The sequence below is a fragment of the Pyrus communis genome, chromosome 3 (genome assembly GCF_041283825.1).
Source record: "Pyrus communis isolate YQ-2024b chromosome 3, ASM4128382v1, whole genome shotgun sequence".
In the NCBI taxonomy this organism is placed as follows: Eukaryota; Viridiplantae; Streptophyta; class Magnoliopsida; order Rosales; family Rosaceae; genus Pyrus; species Pyrus communis.
In genome coordinates, this window is record NC_142567.1 from 2,471,170 (window position 1) to 2,488,655 (window position 17,486).

The 17,486-nt window shown below is 36.5% G+C and overlaps 1 pseudogene across 1 annotated transcript; it reads left to right on the forward strand.

The window, feature by feature from the left end:
- Nucleotides 1-1,499: 1,499 nt before the first annotated feature.
- Nucleotides 1,500-13,297, forward strand: LOC137714633 (uncharacterized; annotated as a pseudogene). The gene is made up of 8 exons (XR_015960448.1): nt 1,500-4,478; nt 4,572-4,721; nt 4,815-4,958; nt 5,091-5,186; nt 5,360-5,473; nt 5,572-5,863; nt 9,605-9,957; nt 12,560-13,297. The product of XR_015960448.1 is annotated as an uncharacterized LOC137714633 (transcript).
- Nucleotides 13,298-17,486: the final 4,189 nt, after the last annotated feature.

Sequence of the window (17,486 nt, forward strand, 5' to 3'; positions counted from 1 at the left end):
ATACAGACCACTTAGGATACGCTCCATCTTCTCTAGAATACGTTTCTGGCCATATTCGCAGGAAGTTATGCATAGAAATTCAACTCCATTTTCTACATGGGTTTCAACGTGGTAATTGTTATCTTTAATTATTGTCTCGTATATCTTTAATGCTCAACAACGTTCTTCTGGAATGTGGAGAATAAAGTGTCTCTTGAATGGTCAAAATAGTGCCATTGGACAACATTTACGAGTCTTTCTGTATCCTTCGATCAGGATGGATGAACCTGAGAGGGTTGTCAGAGGTGCATTCTTAGGTACGAAGTTAGTGAAATAGATGCGTTCACGCAAAACGGTGTCCGTAGTTGCACTATCTGCCAGACAACTAACTTTCCTACTTGTCATATCTAGAATAAAATTAATTGAACCAGTCACATGCATAAAAGTTCGAAAACTTAAATCCATTCAATTAATTTTGTCGAGAAAATTTTATAAACTTCAGGTTCATAGTACCTACAAACAAACACACACACACACACACACACACACACACATATATATATATATATATATATAGAAATATGTAACAAGAAAATATGCAAATCGGACTTTAGGTCTATAATTGAATTAATTATTTGGACTTCGGGCCAAATTTAAAGTGTGGGTGAAAAATATAAAACTCATTGGGCCTAAAAATAATTAGGCATTGAAAACCCAGGGCCCAAAATTGAACCAAAGCCCACGGGTGGGCTGAGTAAGCAGGAGCCGTGTGGCCCAGGCCCAAGAATGGGCTGAGATAGGCTCGGGTGGATCAGGCCCCGGGTGATGGAGGGCTATAGGCCCAAGAGCAACAAATTGGTTTGCAAAGGAAATCAGGCCCAAGGAGATGGCCCAGATGAGGCCGGATCACATGTGACGCGACACGCCGTGTATCGGTGTTGGGCTAGGTCCAATAGAAAAACCCAATGGGTTGTTGGATTTTGGGCTGGGATAACACAATAGGCGCTGATGTGGGTCGAAGATCCGATGACCACTTAGGGTCGGGTCGAGGGGATCCGAGACACCCCAGCGGTGCTCGGTGTCAGAATTAAACCAGGAGAACGCCGATGTCGCTTCAGGCAATTATCCTCAGGGATTACAGCACGGCGAAGCACGGGGGTTCAACTAGGAACCCAAATCGTGGATGGAAGCCTAGGTTTCGACGTTGGGGAGGTCCGAGAATGGTGAGGATTCAAGGAATCAGTTCGAAGAATTGCTTCGATATTCATCGGAGTTCTGAGAAAGAACCCATCGTCTCTGAAGATGGCGAGGTCCCAATCACGACTGCAAGCGTGATTTCCCAAGTATCAACGGCGGTGAAGCCATAGCCAACTTCGGGCGGCGTCGTGGGTTAGGGTGCGATGCCAAAATGCATCTTCTCAAATGGAGCAAGGGTTGTGTTCCAGTGCTTCACAACCTATGGTGGGCTCGTGTGAGCCTAGTGGTGTCGGGGGTCACGGGTTCGAAGATTTCAATTTTTTTTCTTTTTATTTTTCAATTCAATGCAATTTAATTGGATATGCATATGCAATTCAATTCAATAGTTTAATGCATGTACATATATTTGATGCAATTCATGGCAAATATCAAATTCACATAATTTAACAATATATAATGCATACACAATTTATGTAGAATCTAAAATTTGAAAAACGTAAAGTTGGGTTATGCATTATGGTGAATGGTCATGCTATTAGGGTTGCAAAAATATCGAGATAAAAACCGTTGTTTTGAAGGAACCTAATTACGTGATGATATGGATGAATTTGTTTGATGCAGAAATATCTACAACGTCAGATTCCTAAGTGCAGCGATAGGAGCGTGCTGATAACATATTGTAGCCTATTTTATCTGACAAGAAGGACATGGCCGGCGGCAAGGGTAGAGAGAGAGGAGAGACGTGTTTGTAGAATCGTAGGGGAATTGTGTATTAAGGATATGTTATCCCCCCTACGTAATGCCTTTATTTATAGTATTAAAAAGAAGAGAAGACATCCTTCATTCCCAAGGAATATAAGTCCATATCGGAAAGTGTCACATTCCGGCCCGGGTGGGACCACTTCCCGGGCCCGCTCCACCACCGTAGCACGATATTGTCCGCTTTGGGCTCCGACCACGCCTTCACGGTTTTGTTTCTGGGAACTCACACGAGAACTTCCCAGTGGATCACCCATCATGGGAGTGCTCTCACGCACTACTCGCTTAACTTCGGAGTTCCCATGGAACCCGAAGCCAGTGAGCTCCCAAAAGGCCTCGTGCTAGGTAGGGATGGGAATATACATATAAGGATCACTCCCCTGCGCGATGTGCTCTGATACCAATTGTCACATCCCGACCCGGGGTGGATCACTTCCCGGCCCCGCTCCACCACCTTAGCACGATATTGTCCGCTTTGGGCTTACCATTCCCTCACGGTTTTGTTTTTGGGAATTCACGAGCAACTTCCCAGTGGGTCACCCATCATGGGATTGCTCAAGCCTCCCTCTCGCTTAACTTCGGAGTTCCTACGGAACCCGAAGCCAGTGAGCTCCCAAAAGGCCTCGTGCTAGGTAGGGATGGGAATATACATATAAGGATCACTCCCCTGCGCGATGTGGGATGTCACAGAAAGAATAACTACAATCAAATGTAATCTATGATTTACACAATCACACTTAAACTAGGAAAATTCACAACAAAATGTACTAAAAAAAATAGTAAATTAATTATAATAACAATTTGTGTAATTTGAAATTAATTAGTAAATTAATTAAAATTGTAGAAAAGTAGTTTGATCAATTTTCTAAAAGCCTCAGATGTTTGGTCTAAGAAATTCAAAACCAAGCAGATAGATCAAAATGCCTATAAAAAAAATTATTAGTTATTGTTAATGTTACAAATATGTCTCGACTATGAATTGTTAACCTATTTCTAGTTATCACGTTATCATCATCATCATTATTGGCGTTAATTGTAATGACTTACTACTAGTTTGATCAAATCTCTAAAAGCTTTAGATGTTTGGTCTAAGAAATTCAAAAATCCAAACATCTAGGTCAAAATGCCCCAAAGAAAAATTATTAGTTATTGTTAACATTACAAAATATTTCTTGATTATGAATCGTTAACCTACTTCTATTTTATCATCCTCATTATAAGGGTTTGCCCAACGAACAAATCCGTCACGCAAGTAAAAGGTAAACGTCGAGCAAATGTTGTGTTGGTAGATATTTATTACAAATCAATGTGGGCCTTTGACCACCGACAATAGAACTTAGCCGATGAACCATGTTGTCAGACCAAATCAACCTAGCCGAAAACTATAGGATTCGTCGAGCAAACCGTCAGATAGTGAAATTTTGTAGAGCTAAGTCGTATTTTCTGGTAGTGTGCATATTTATCCAAGTTTAAGAAATAGTTAAAGAAATAGTTAAAGGAAAAGAGAAAAAGAAATGAAAAGGAAGCACCAACAATCACTTTTCTTGGAAAATTGTACACCAAGTAAATTCAGGAAGCATCACATACTTGCAGTGCTAGGTGGTCATTCCAAAATCAAGATCAATGGGTCATCTTTTGCATTTGAAACAGTCATTAGAATGACTTTCTTATCTTATACGCCCACAGCTGGAAACCGAAAAAGAAAAGGGAAGTGAGTATGGAATAGCTTTTGTGAACTTTTTGATGTTGGTACAGAGTAATAAGTGTAAAGGGAGATAACTAATGGCCAAATTAAAGAAAAGGGTGAAGGGAGAATTTTCTTTGTAATTTAGCAAGTGTAAAGGGTATAGTTGTGGTCACAGAAGGAAGTATCTTCTTTTGGAAACTATGGTACTTTACAAGTTAAACATGGTTTACTTACCAGACTAAATATGAAGACAAACGTCAGTGTTAATTGCCACTCATATCAGGAAGAGAAGAAATTACTTCTACCATGAACCAAAATAAAGCGGTGGATTCTAACATGGATGACAAGATCAAGAGTATGGACACAGAGAAAATCAAGAAATACTTGTTCCGAATTGCCATGCAGAGGGATTGGGAAGCAGTTGTTAGAACCTATGAGCTCAACGAGAGGGCTCACGGGGCAAAAATCACCAAGTCAGGTGACACAGCACTACACATAGCAGTATCCGATGGCCAAGAAAAACATGTTGAAGAGCTCGTAAAACTGGTTACTGTAAAGGAGCTTCAAATTCGAAACGAGCGAGGGAATACCCCTCTCCACATCGCGTCATGGATGGGAAACGTGAAAATGTGTTGCTGCCTTGCCAAGGCTCAGCCATCGCTGGTCATTACTTTTAATGTAGACAATGAGACTCCTCTATTCTTGGCTGCTGTCTATGGTAAAAAAGATGCCTTCTTATGCATGCACCACATCTATACCCCTACCCTTGGAGATGATCGTCAGAAACGCTACAAATATTGTAGGACGAATGACGGTGATACCATCTTGCATTCTGCAATTTCCGGGGACTACTTTGGTAATTAGCCCCTAACTGGATTACTTCCATATATATCAGCTATATATTCCCTTATGTAAAGTAAATAACAGCGTGTACCTTGTTGGTTGACAGATTTGGCATTTCAGATAATTGACTTGTATGGAGATCTTGTTAATTATGTCAATGCGCAAGGCTTTTCCCCTCTCCATCTTCTGGCTACCAAGCCTTCTGCCTTCAAAAGCGGTAGCCACCTCGGCCTATTCCAAAAAATTATTTACTACTGTGAGTATTAGTACTTATTATTGGTTACTTTGAAATCTAATTACAAGTATCACTCTACTCATTCTTCTTTGTACATATATGGTAATTTGGAAGGTATTTATGTTGATGAGCTCAAGGCGGATCGATCTAATGGGGGGATAATTAAGACATTCAAAGTGGAAGAGAAACCCAATTATCCAGAAAACTACCAGATATGCATCAACTTCATTCGGTTGTTCAGGGAAACAATTCCCAGTGGTAGGAGAACAAATATCTCAAAATACCTCAATTATTTGAGTATTTCTCCTGCAAACATCAAGCAATCACAGAAATATAATTATAGCCAAGTGATTATAATTTAGATTTAAATTTTTTATCTTCATTTTGTAGTTATCAAAAACGTCGTCCAAGCCAATCAGAGACAGAGGAGAGAAATAAAATCAGCAGATCCAGAGAACCAGCGTACTCTCAACACTTCAAATTCAGGTAACTTCTAAGGAAGGCATGCTGTGTCATACTCTTTTTTTGTCACATTTGACGAAGTAGAAATCGTAGACCTATCTTAATCCTCACCCTTGACCCCACACTTCCAAATATAGGGGAGTAAATTGGGGTGTAGGGTTTGAAGAGAATCTTAGTCGAGAAAATTGTATATGCAGGGTCAAAATCCAATGATCTAAGTCAAGGACACCAAAAGTTTCCCAGAAACTACACAACCTGCTTTGAGTTTGTCAAGCTTATATCAAAGGCAATGCTGATTGTTCTTGGATTAGGTAATAAAGCAGCCATGCACTTTCCATTTTATCTCCTAATCTCTCTTAATTAGATACATAATTTTCTTTATCTAATCATTATTATATGTTGTTTAAAGGATCTACCCAGATAAGAAAGATAAGGGAAAAGAAAAAAAAAACACAAATGGTCTGTTCAGATCATGAACGAATTGTTAAAACGAGCTGCCATGTATGAGTATGAAGACAGTGGTATGAATCCGCAGGTCACCACGGCACCTTCCCACAAAGAAAATGACATTGATGAAACCACACCTTATAACATTGCTGATGGCGGCCCCATCCTCATGCCCCCCGATAGCGCCGTCCCCGCCCCCATGCCTGAACAGAAGGCTGAGAAGCCAAATAATGGTAAAGAAAAGATCCCAGAAGGTAACAGCTATTTCACTTGCTTAATTAGAATTTATGGTGACCCATCGTAACAACCCTGATAGTAAAGCTAAAGTTACTTAACTACTACAAATCCTAGGGTGCTAATCCTAATTAAAAGCAAAATATGAATATAATAAAATTCTAAAAAAATACCCTCAAAACTTGAAACACTGTTTTCAAGACACAATGACTGGCAATGCGTAATTTTTCACATTTACAGAGAACAAAAAATGAAAAATAAAGGGTTTCTAGAATAAAATTTAGAATTTTCTACAATCTTACAATTCTCGAATACAATTCTAATACTTCATTCTTCTCCATAAGGAGATATTTATAAGATTACACAAGAGCAATACTAGGAAATAAATCATAATAATTCTTTGTCTACCAAATCAAATCATCCATATGTGTAAAAAAAATTGAGGATTATGATAACAAATATCTTCTTCAAGATGATCCGTCAATTTCCTTGAAACAGACTCCAAATCAAATAAATTTTTCTAGCGATGGTGATGATTAAAAAACATGAACTGTTTTGCTTAATTATGATATTCACACCGTGATATGGTATTCCGTTATAATGGCTTCTTTTTTGGATGAGGAAAGTATTGCCCCTTCAAGAATCATTATTATTTTTATTATTTTGTCACATTTGACTGGAGTAGAAATCCTAGACCTATCTTACCCTACCCTCCCAAATACAGGGAAGGAAATTAGGGTTTATAAATCTTAGTTTTCGAGAAAATTTTATATATGATTGGTATTAAGACCATCTTCCAGCCCAATCGAATCTAGAATTAAAGATTAGAAAGAAAAAAAATGAGGATGTAAAGGTAGAGAGGAAAAGAAAACAGAGAGCAAAGAAGATTTTCATGATTTGGATAATGTTCCCAGTACACAGGACAGCTGCTAAGGCTTTAGGGCAGCTACATTACAATTCATCTCTGAGATACATGTGGCAGCAGATTAGAGTTTAAATCAAAATGCAAATTATCAAACTAGACGTACAAAAAGACAGCAGATGTGAAATCATGTCAAGCCCCTAATTAAATCATATAAAATCATTAATTAAATCAAATCTTTAAAATACTTTATTTTTTTATTTTTTAACACTCCTTCAAACTTATGATGTGAAATCATGAGTTTGCTAAGAAGGAAATAAGATATAATTTGAAAATTTGTCAACACCCCTTCATGTGGGACCATGTATTAAGTGAAGCCAAACGTGCAGTTAATCTTTATTGATATACTGAAACTAACTGTAATCTTTCCGAAAACTTAACAAATCACAATCCATCACTCTAAACTAACGCCTCTTTTCGAATAGCCAGCTGGAACTAGCGCCAATCTTTTTGAAAGTTTGACTAACAAATCATAATTCTCGAAACTAATATCTATCTTCGAAAGTCCATCTGGAACTAACTCTAATCTTTTCGAAAGCCTAAAACTAAACTCACAAGAAAAAAAATAAAAAAAAATAAAACACAAAAAAAATTACATGATAGGAAACAGATCCTACTGTGAAATTTTCCCCCTAAACTCTTTCCTCCTAGGCATCGAAACTACGTACTTTTTATTCCCTTTTTTTCTTCTTCATGGTAGCAAAAATTTATCTTCTTCTAACAATTGTAGACAATCTTCACCTTCAGGTTTGTGGCTTGTAGGTGCACAAAGAAAATTAGCTTCATGCACCCACAGGAAAGTGCTCACAACAAAGTTCAAGCAAGGATTGAACTCTGCTCTGATACCAAGTTGAAAATAAAGGGTTTAAGATAAATTTAGAATTCTCTACAATCTTACAATTCTCGAATACAACTTCATTCTTCTCCATAAAGAAGTATTTATAAGATTACAAAAGAGTAATACTAGGTAATAAATCAAAACAATCCTTTGTCTACAAGACAAAAAAACCTAAACCAAATCAAATCATATTAAAACCCTAATTAACTCATATAAAATCACTAATTAAATTAAATCCCTAAAATACTTTTTTTTTGTTTTGTCGAAATCTTTTTTATTTTCCAATACAAATTAAAGTTGTTGATCACTTGGCAAACTTGAGACCAAAATAGAATTGAGTTTTCATGATTCCTAAGAGTTTTTTTCATACTCGTAACACAAGTCAGTATACCACATATCCTAATATAAGTGAAGAGATGAGTTATTTTTTAATCTCTCCACTTGTATTATGACAATACATGTAGTGCACTGACTTGTGTTCTGTTTACATTGAAAAAATTCTCATCAATCCTCTCACTTATCCGTTGATATAAAAAAAAAAAAAAACTAAATTTTAATCCCTAAATAAGATGAAGTTTAGAAAAATGTCTTATACAAGATAAAAAAAATTGATTTTTAGTCCCAATACTAGATTTAATGTCTACATATGCATTCAATGATTTTTTTTAAAAAAAAATTATTTTATGGTGTCCATGAATTAAATTTTATGAAAAGTATTGTAATTAAACTTTAATACTCAATTGAATTCAAATGAATTAGCTTTTATTTGTTGACATTTACATCACCAATTTATTGCAAGTATCTTATATAAGAAAATATTTTGATAGAGATTTTTCGGTACACTTATGTTTTTGCATATTTTCTTATGTGCCATTAATTTATTACAATATATTTAGGTACGGACATTTCAGTACACTAGTTTAGTATAATATGTCTAGGTACGGACATTTCGGTATAATAGTTTAGTATAATATATTTAAGTACGAACATTTTGGTACCCTAATTTAGCATAATATGTTTAGGTACAGATTTTTCGGTACACTACGATTTTTGTATATGTTCTTATGTGCCACTATGCATCATATTATATTAGGTACTAACATTTCGGTACACTAGTCTGTAAAATATATTACAGTTTTTGTATATGTTCTTACGTGCCACTATGCTTCATATTATATTAGGTACTGACATTTCGGTACACTAGTCTGTAAAATATATTACGGTTAGGACATTTAGGTGCACTAAAATTTTTTTTTTCGTACAACATTATATTTTACACTAAGGGGAGGGAGAGTTCAGCTAAGCCACACAATAGGCAACCTAACCTAATTTGGTATCGAATTCATCCATCCACGAGATTCGAATCTAAACCTCTCACTTATAAGTGAAGAGGAATACCACCAGATCGTAGTACTGAGTGACTTAGGTACACTAATTAGAGGAATTAAACAAAATTAATGAATTAAAATGTGTATAATAATAAATTTAAATTTAATGTGGAGATATTAAGTAAGGTGTCCATTAAATATTAAAACAAAAATATAATATAAATTTGAATGTTTTTTTTTTTTTAACAAACAATATTATCTACACTAAGGGGGTGGGGGACTGAGTTAAGTCTCACAATGGGTTAGCAATAATGTGGTTGAAATTCGCTTTTAGTGAGAATCGAACCTAAGATCTCTTTGAAAAAAAATATCACGTAGTACTAAGTGGCATATAAATTTGAATTAAGTACATGTTAAAGGACTAAAATCTTCTTCAAGGATTAAAGTTTTTTTTTTTAAAAAAAAAAACCTTTTACTTAAGAGAGAGGTTTTAGGTCCGAATCTCGTTGATGGCGAATTCAATACTAAATTAGGTTGCCCATTGTGTGGCTTGCCGAACTCCTCCTCCTCTTAGTGTAAAAATATCAATGTACTAAAAAATAAAAAATAAAAGTTAAAAATAAACCCTTTGTTATACATCAAATGGCTTGATAATTTCTAGGGTCATCAGCAGATAAAAAGGCGGAGGAAAATAAAACCCCAAGCGCAAACATGGAATCGCCAATACTGATTGCTGCAAAAAATGGGGTGACTGAAATGGTGGAGAAGATCCTTGAACTTTTTCCGGTGGCAATACACGATATGAACACAGAGAAAAAGAATGTAGTGTTGTTAGCAGTGGAATATAGGCAACCCCTTGTGTACAACCTCTTGCTAAAAAGGAAAATCCTGAAAGAAAGTGTGGTCAGTACAGTGGATCATGAAGGGAATAGTGCATTACATCTAGCAGCAAAGTTGGGAGAACATAAGCCTTGGCTAATTCCTGGAGCTGCGCTGCAAATGCAATGGGAAATCAGATGGTATGAGGTAAGGATTCAAAGAACTGAAATATTCAACCGATGAATCTTATATTTTTATTTTATCATTTTTTTTCATCATACTATTTTATTTTAGGGTTGTTTTATTAACACCTCACATGTGACATCCCACATCGCCCAAGGGAGTGATCCTTAAATGTATATTCCCATCCCTACCTAACACGAGGCCTTTTGGGAGCTCACTGGCTTCGGGTTCCGTAGGAACTCCGAAGTTAAGCGAGAAGGGGGCTAGAGCAATCCCATGATGGGTGACCCACTGGGAAGTTGCTCGTGAGTTCCCAAAAACAAAACTGTGAGGGAATGGTAAGCCCAAAGCGGACAATATCGTGCTACGGTGGTGGAGCGGGCCCGGGAAGTGATCCGCTCCGGGGCGGGATGTGACAAATTGGTATCAGAGCCAATCCCTGGCCGGAAATGTGCCGACGAGGACGTCGGGCCCCTAAGGGGGGTGGATTGTGACATCCCACATCGCCCAGGGGAGTGATCCTTAAATGTATATTCTCATCCCTACCTAACACGAGGCCTTTTGGGAGCTCACTGGCTTCAGGTTCCGTAGAAACTCCGAAGTTAAGCGAGAAGGGGGCTAGAGCAATCCCATGATGGGTGACCCATTGGGAAGTTGCTCGTGAGTTCCCAAAAACAAAACCGTGAGGGAATGGTAAGCCCAAAGCGGACAATATCGTGCTCCAGTGGTGGAGCGGGCCCGGGAAGTGATCCGCCCCGGGTCGGGATGTGACATCACATATTGTTGAATTAGAATACACCTCACATACTAAATACACTCCATATTTGTACATTTTCAATCAAAATTTATCTTAGTACACCCACATACTTTCTTATACTACCCTCACACCCCAAACTTTCTACATACACCCCACATTCTTCACATACGTTCAACATTCTCTCATTATTCATTCTCACCACACCTCCAAATTTCAAGACTCTTGCTAAACATGTAAATGCTAATTATGAGGTGGACTACATGACATTCGATTGTTGGTTTATTTTACTGGTAGAGCACAAATCCAAAATTTGTATCCCTCTCTATTACTCCATTAGAGTCAATCTTACAAAATTTTGACCCAAAAAAGAATGATAGGACATGGGCGAATTTATTTTTTTTTTCCAAAATTGTAATGGGAAGATTATAATGGGTTCAATTCTTTTTATTGTTCAAAATTTAAAAGAAAGTAGTGCCAACTACTGAGCTTACCACTTAGAGAAAAATTTGTTTATATTATACTGGTTTTATTTATTTATTTGTTTTTTTTTTTTTTGAGAAATCTAAAATTTGTTTTGGAGTAGTTATAGATTTTGATAACAAAAAAATGTTGTAGTTCTTACAAAATTCAAAATGAAGTACGTCTGGTTACGAATTCGTAACATTTTTTTTTATTTTTAGGGTTTAGGTTTCTATCAATTTGGGGGTTTTTGCCAATTAGGGGTTTTAGGATTTTAGGGTTCGGGTTTAGACAACCAATTTAGAGATAGGGTTCATATTAGTACATAATTTGTGTATTCAAATTTTTAAAATTTTTTTTGGGGCTAAATAGTCATTTCATATTAAGATACATGAGTGATTTAATAATACATATTTATGTGGAGTGCATTCAACAATATGTGGAATGCTAATAAAAAAAAACCCTTATTTTATCTGTGATATATCTTTTACCAAACAATATTCACACACCAACTACATTGATTTCTATTTTTGCCCATATAAAGAGAAAATTAGGTAATAATTAATCTAACTATGATTAAGTAATGGACGGAAACCGAATAGCAAATCTAACTATTATTTGTACCATCTAAATTTTGCATTCTTTGTAGATAATCTACACCGTCAGGATGGGCTAGCCAAAATTCAAATATAAGGCCTCTCACTTATAAGTGAAAAATAAATATTATTGAACCATAATGCTAAGTAGTTGCATTCTTTGTAAAAATTAAGATAGTACACATGCGAAATTTGGAGAATATTTTTACTAACATATTAAAGATTTTAAGGTCTTCTTTAAAAAAAAAAAAAATAGAAATATAGTTACACTAAGAGGCCCCTTAACAGTTCTTGAGCCATCTTGAGGTTCTTAAATATGTCTATAACATTACTAGTTTTCAAAATTTCCCCAACATAATTATAGATGACAGTGAATAAACTATAGACAAAGGAATCAGAATAATTTCATTTCTGCAAAAAAAATAAAAAAATCAATAAAAGATTAAAATGATAATAAATTAAGAAAATTTGACCATTCATCCCTAATTTTGACTTGACAGGAGCTTTGATCTTGAAACTAAGAATTGGTAAATATTGGTTTCTGAATTTGTCACAATCTGGAGTCCCTCTACAGAAACACTGTTCAAATTTTCATATATATAAAAATAAATAAAAAAGGTATTAAGGGACATAAGTTAGTGACACAGTTACCCAAAAGAATCGTTGCTCCACATTATGACAAATTTAGAGATCTATTCTTAAGGATTTATAATTCATGAACCACTGCCTCCAATTTTCTCACAAATTAATAGTTAAATATCAAGTTCCCAATTTTAAACAATTTATTTCCTAATTTGTTGTTTGTAATTTGTAGTATGTAAAAACCTCCATGCCACTACACTTCTTTGCCCGCCACAACAAGAAGGGAAGGACAGCAAAGGACATCTTCACCGAAACCCACGACACAATCGTCAAGACCGGGGGGGAGTGGCTGACCAACACCTCCAAGTCGTGCTCTGTCGTGGCCGCCCTCGTTGCCACTGTCGCCTTTGCAACCTCAACCACCATCCCCGGCGGCATGAACAAAAAAAGCGGAAAACCAACCCTAGCTAGAAAACCAGCCAGCTTTCAACATCTTCGCCATTGCCTCCCTGGTCGCCCTCTGCTTCTCCGTCATGGCCGTGGTCATGTTCCTAGCCATCTTAACTTCCCGGTACCAAGAGAAGGACTTCGGTAAGGACCTGCCGAGAAAGCTTTTGGTAGGGTTGACGTCGCTGTTTGTCTCTATAGCTTCCATGTTGGTTTCTTTTTGCACGGGACATTTTTTCGTGCTTAAAGATAAGCTCAAATACGCTGCATTTCCGGTTTACGTCATCACTTGCTTGCCGATGACCTTTTTTGCCATAGTGCAGTTTCCACTGTACTTTGATCTGATTTGGGCTACTTTTAAGAAGGTACCACAGCGGAGTTACAAGATAGTTCCTCTTTAATTTCAACACCAACAGCCCCTATTTACATGGGGAGGTAAACTTGAGTTACAAAATTAAACATGCATGTGTACTTTGATTTCAATTTGCATGTTTTGCTTTAGTTGCCAATTTGTTGGAATTTGTGCTTCGTATACTTTGTTTTACGGTCGTCATTCAGTTTTTAAATTTATTGTTCTTAAATTGTGTCACATATTCAGTCATTTTATTTATTTTTATTTTTTTCTACGAGTGGAGCTATATTTTCTTTTTCACTGTCATGTAATCTTTTTCTTCATCATATGATTTCTGTAATGTAAGAGGTTGAACAAATTGAGATTTATAAGTGAAATACAGTGACCTTTGTATGCTCATCCTCCAAAGGAAGGATATGCTTTGTTTTATTCCGAGTCGTAAAGGATAATATATCCTCTCTTTTTTCTTTGAGGATCGATTAGAGATAATTAAGCATTGAAATTTACCACGTTAAAGTTTACGAAGTTTGTGAGGAGCTTGAAAATTCCACTAGGTTTATGCATCATGACAATTCTGAAAATAAAATATGATCTTAGAAAATGGCTTTCTTTTCACACTGAAAATAGTACTTTAGTAGGAAATAATTGATCAAAGCAGCTATCGAGTATGTGAATTGTTGTTGAGCTCCTAGTCTTCGTTCCCATTATGATTATAATGGCACACGATGAAACGACTCCAAACTCTAGAACGCACCACAAATAAAGGACACTCTCATTATTTTTGTTAGGACAAAATGTATATGTACCTATAAAAAGAATATATCTTTTTGCATATAAAACAATACAGAGATTAGTCGCGTAATGCGTGTGATGTGTTTTATGTGTCGCACTTAGGGATGGGCAACGGTTATGGCAGGTGGGTAATCACAATTATTTACCCATAACCGTTTACCACATAATCGTTTACCTGTTAGGTAATTGCATAAATAGTTTACCCATAACCATAACCGTTTGTCAACGGTTATCTATACTCATAACCGTGTACCCATTTAACCATAACCATTTACACATTTAACCATAACCATAACCATTTACCCGTTTATCCTTTTTTTACCCATTTACCCCTTTTTTCACCTGTCTACATGTTTTTTTTTAACAACTTGAAAATTACAAAAGAAAATTTTGTCATAATTTTTGTTTTTTGACAATTAAACACCGTTAGTGGTATATTTTAGCATGCATTTGCCTATTTAAATCATTTAAGTCCTCATACAATTCCAATAATTAAAATAATAGTTTACAAACGATATTTTTCTGCTACACCCAAGCAAGTCTTTAATTATAATCCAGATGATTACAAAGTAAAGCTTCTAAAAACAAAAAGTAATCATTATTTTGAATACTAGATGATTCAAATACTTTCATAATATCCCTCTCGATAGTAATTCTAGAAATAGCCTTAAATAAGGGTTGCAATGAGTTGCAAAACCTCTTAAAACCCATGTGGTCCACCATAGATAAAGGATACTCATGTAAGATAATCATATAAGCTAGCTTTTTCCTAGCATTACCTTCATCAAAACTATATGCACCATGTTTAACAGACCCATCACCAGTTATAACTGGACTCTTTTTCTTTGTCATCAATATAAGACATGTTCTAACATGTGAACGTAAAGATGAAGAGGGTCCGAACTAGAGGGGAGAGAGAGAGAGAGCCTGCTTCTAAAACCCTCAAAATCCTTGCGATAATTTTTTTTTTTACATATATTAAATTAAATGGATAAATGGATACCCGTATAACCGCGGGTAATACCCATAACCGATAGATATCCATTATAACAGTGGGTAATACCCATAACCGCCCATTAAATTTCACAGATAAACGGTTATACCAATAACCGTTTATTCGTCTAAACGGTTACCCATAAAGGTAATCGTAAACTTTAAATGGGCGGGTAACCGCAGTTACCTAAACCCATGGGTATTTTGCCCATCCCTAGTCACACTGATTAAAAATAGTAATATCAATTAATAGCTATAAACTATTTATTTTTCGGTCATATTAAGCGGTTTTTTCTATAATATATTAGCATATGAAGTATGAATTGAAAATGACTCATCATGTTAATTTGGCGTATGAACTTATAAAAATGAGTCAATATGTTATTACATGAATCACGATGACGATATCTCCGAGTACTTGGTAACAATAACGTTTTTGAAACTTGAATTTGGAGACGTACCTCAGAATTCAAACTAGAATGATTCACATTCATCTTGGAAATTAGAGTGAAGGTTAAAGGTCTTCTTAAGTCAAGGTGTCCCTACTTCCAATCTTACTCGATTTATGTGTCCCACAACAAAGGATGACATCGACAGGAGCGAATGTCCCCAGGGTCATTTCGGTCCTCTCAAGAACTTAAATTTCCGGGATTTTGAAGCCGAAAAACGAGTTCAGTTCTGCTGTGCGTAAAAAGCTTCTGCCCACCCTCTTCCTGCATTTGTGACACCTATCTTCTTGGTTAACAAGCGGTTTGATCTCCTTCGCACTTTCTCTAGGGCACGATGGAAAGAATAATCTTGCATCTGAACACTCATACAATTGCTCCCATTAACTTCTTTCGTTTTGCCAAGGTTTGAAACAATGCAGCTTAAAGCCTTAAAGTGGACAGTAAGCAAAACAATGCAGCATATAACTAGTGTTTTTTATAAGAAGTACATAACTAGTGCTTCTTGCTATAAGCACTTTGCTTTGAAGCTCAAAATATATATGTACACGTTGTCTCTAGTCTGAGTGATGTACACAAATCCTCCATATTCTTTAATTTATATTCAGCATAGTTTTGAATAAATTGGGAGGACCCCACTATGAAAACTCGAAAGACAATTATTGATGTAATATGAAATAAACCAAACAAATCTGCCAAAACGATAGAGTTAGGATTCTCCAAGCTAAAATGACGTCGTATTGGCTTGCATAAAGTCCAACTTGGCCATATCTTCTCTCTAAACAGTGTGTAATTATAAACATTATTTGTTTATTTGATTCCCATTAGTTTATGCAGCCGAACAAACAATTTGTATAATGATCAGGCCAAATCATGAATTTGTTCGTAAATTTAATGAATTTCATAATTTACTAATTGTTGGCTTTCAGAAAAATAGTTTACTTGCCTGCATAATTAATTCGTGAGTGGCATATTTGAAAATAGATGAAAATGTCACACACATTGTCCCTCACGTGCTAATTTCATTAAAATAATATTGTGATTGAGTTATATATATTTTTTTAAATAACAAAATTAAAATTCAGACAATAAAACCATATGAATTAAGATTATTGCTAGGGAGATTAAAATTTTGTAAACCAAATGATGTGATTGTTAATGATTGGATTATTACTTAAATATTAATTAGCATGCTTATTTTCTATTTGTCACATCCCGGTCCGGGGTCCACCACATCCCGAGCCCGCTCCAACACCGTAACACGATATCGTCCACTTTGGGCCCCAACTACGCCCTCATGGTTTTGTTTCTGAGAACTCACACGAGAACTTATGAATTAAGATTATTGCTAGGGATATCAAAATTTTGTAAACCAAATGATGTGATTGTTAATGATTGGATTATTACTTAAATATTGATTAGCATGTTTATTTTCTATTTGTCACATCCCGGGCCCGCTTCACCACCGTAACACGATATTGTCCACTTTGGGCCCCAACTACGCCCTCATGGTTTTGTTTCTGGGAGCTCACACAAGATCTTCCTAATGGGTCACCCATCATGGGAGTGCTCTCGCGCGTTACTTGCTTAACTTCGGAGTTTCCATGGAACCCGAAGCCAGTGAGCTCCCAAAAAGCCTCGTGCTAGGTGGGGATGAGAATATACATATAAGGATCACTCCCCTAGGCGATGTGGGATCTTACAATCCACCCCCCTTAGGGGCCTAACGTCCTCGTCGACACACCATGGTCAGGGTTAGGCTCTGATACCAAATTGTCACATCCCGCCCCGAGGTCCACCACATCCCGGGCCCGCTCCACCACCTTAACACGATATTGTCCGTTTTGGTCCCCGACTACGCCTTCACGGTTTTGTTTTTGGGAACTCACACGAGAACTTCCCAGTGGGTCACCCATCATGGGAGCGCTCTCGCGCGCTACTCGCTTAACTTCAGAGTTCCCATGGAACCCGAAGCCAGTGAGCTCCCAAATGACCTCGTGCTAGGAGGGGATGAGAATATACATATAAGGATCACTCCCCTAGGCGATGTGAGATCTTACACTATTGGTGACACATCATTTGGTTTGCAAATTTAATTTAAAATTTTGATCCCCTAGCATTACCTAAAT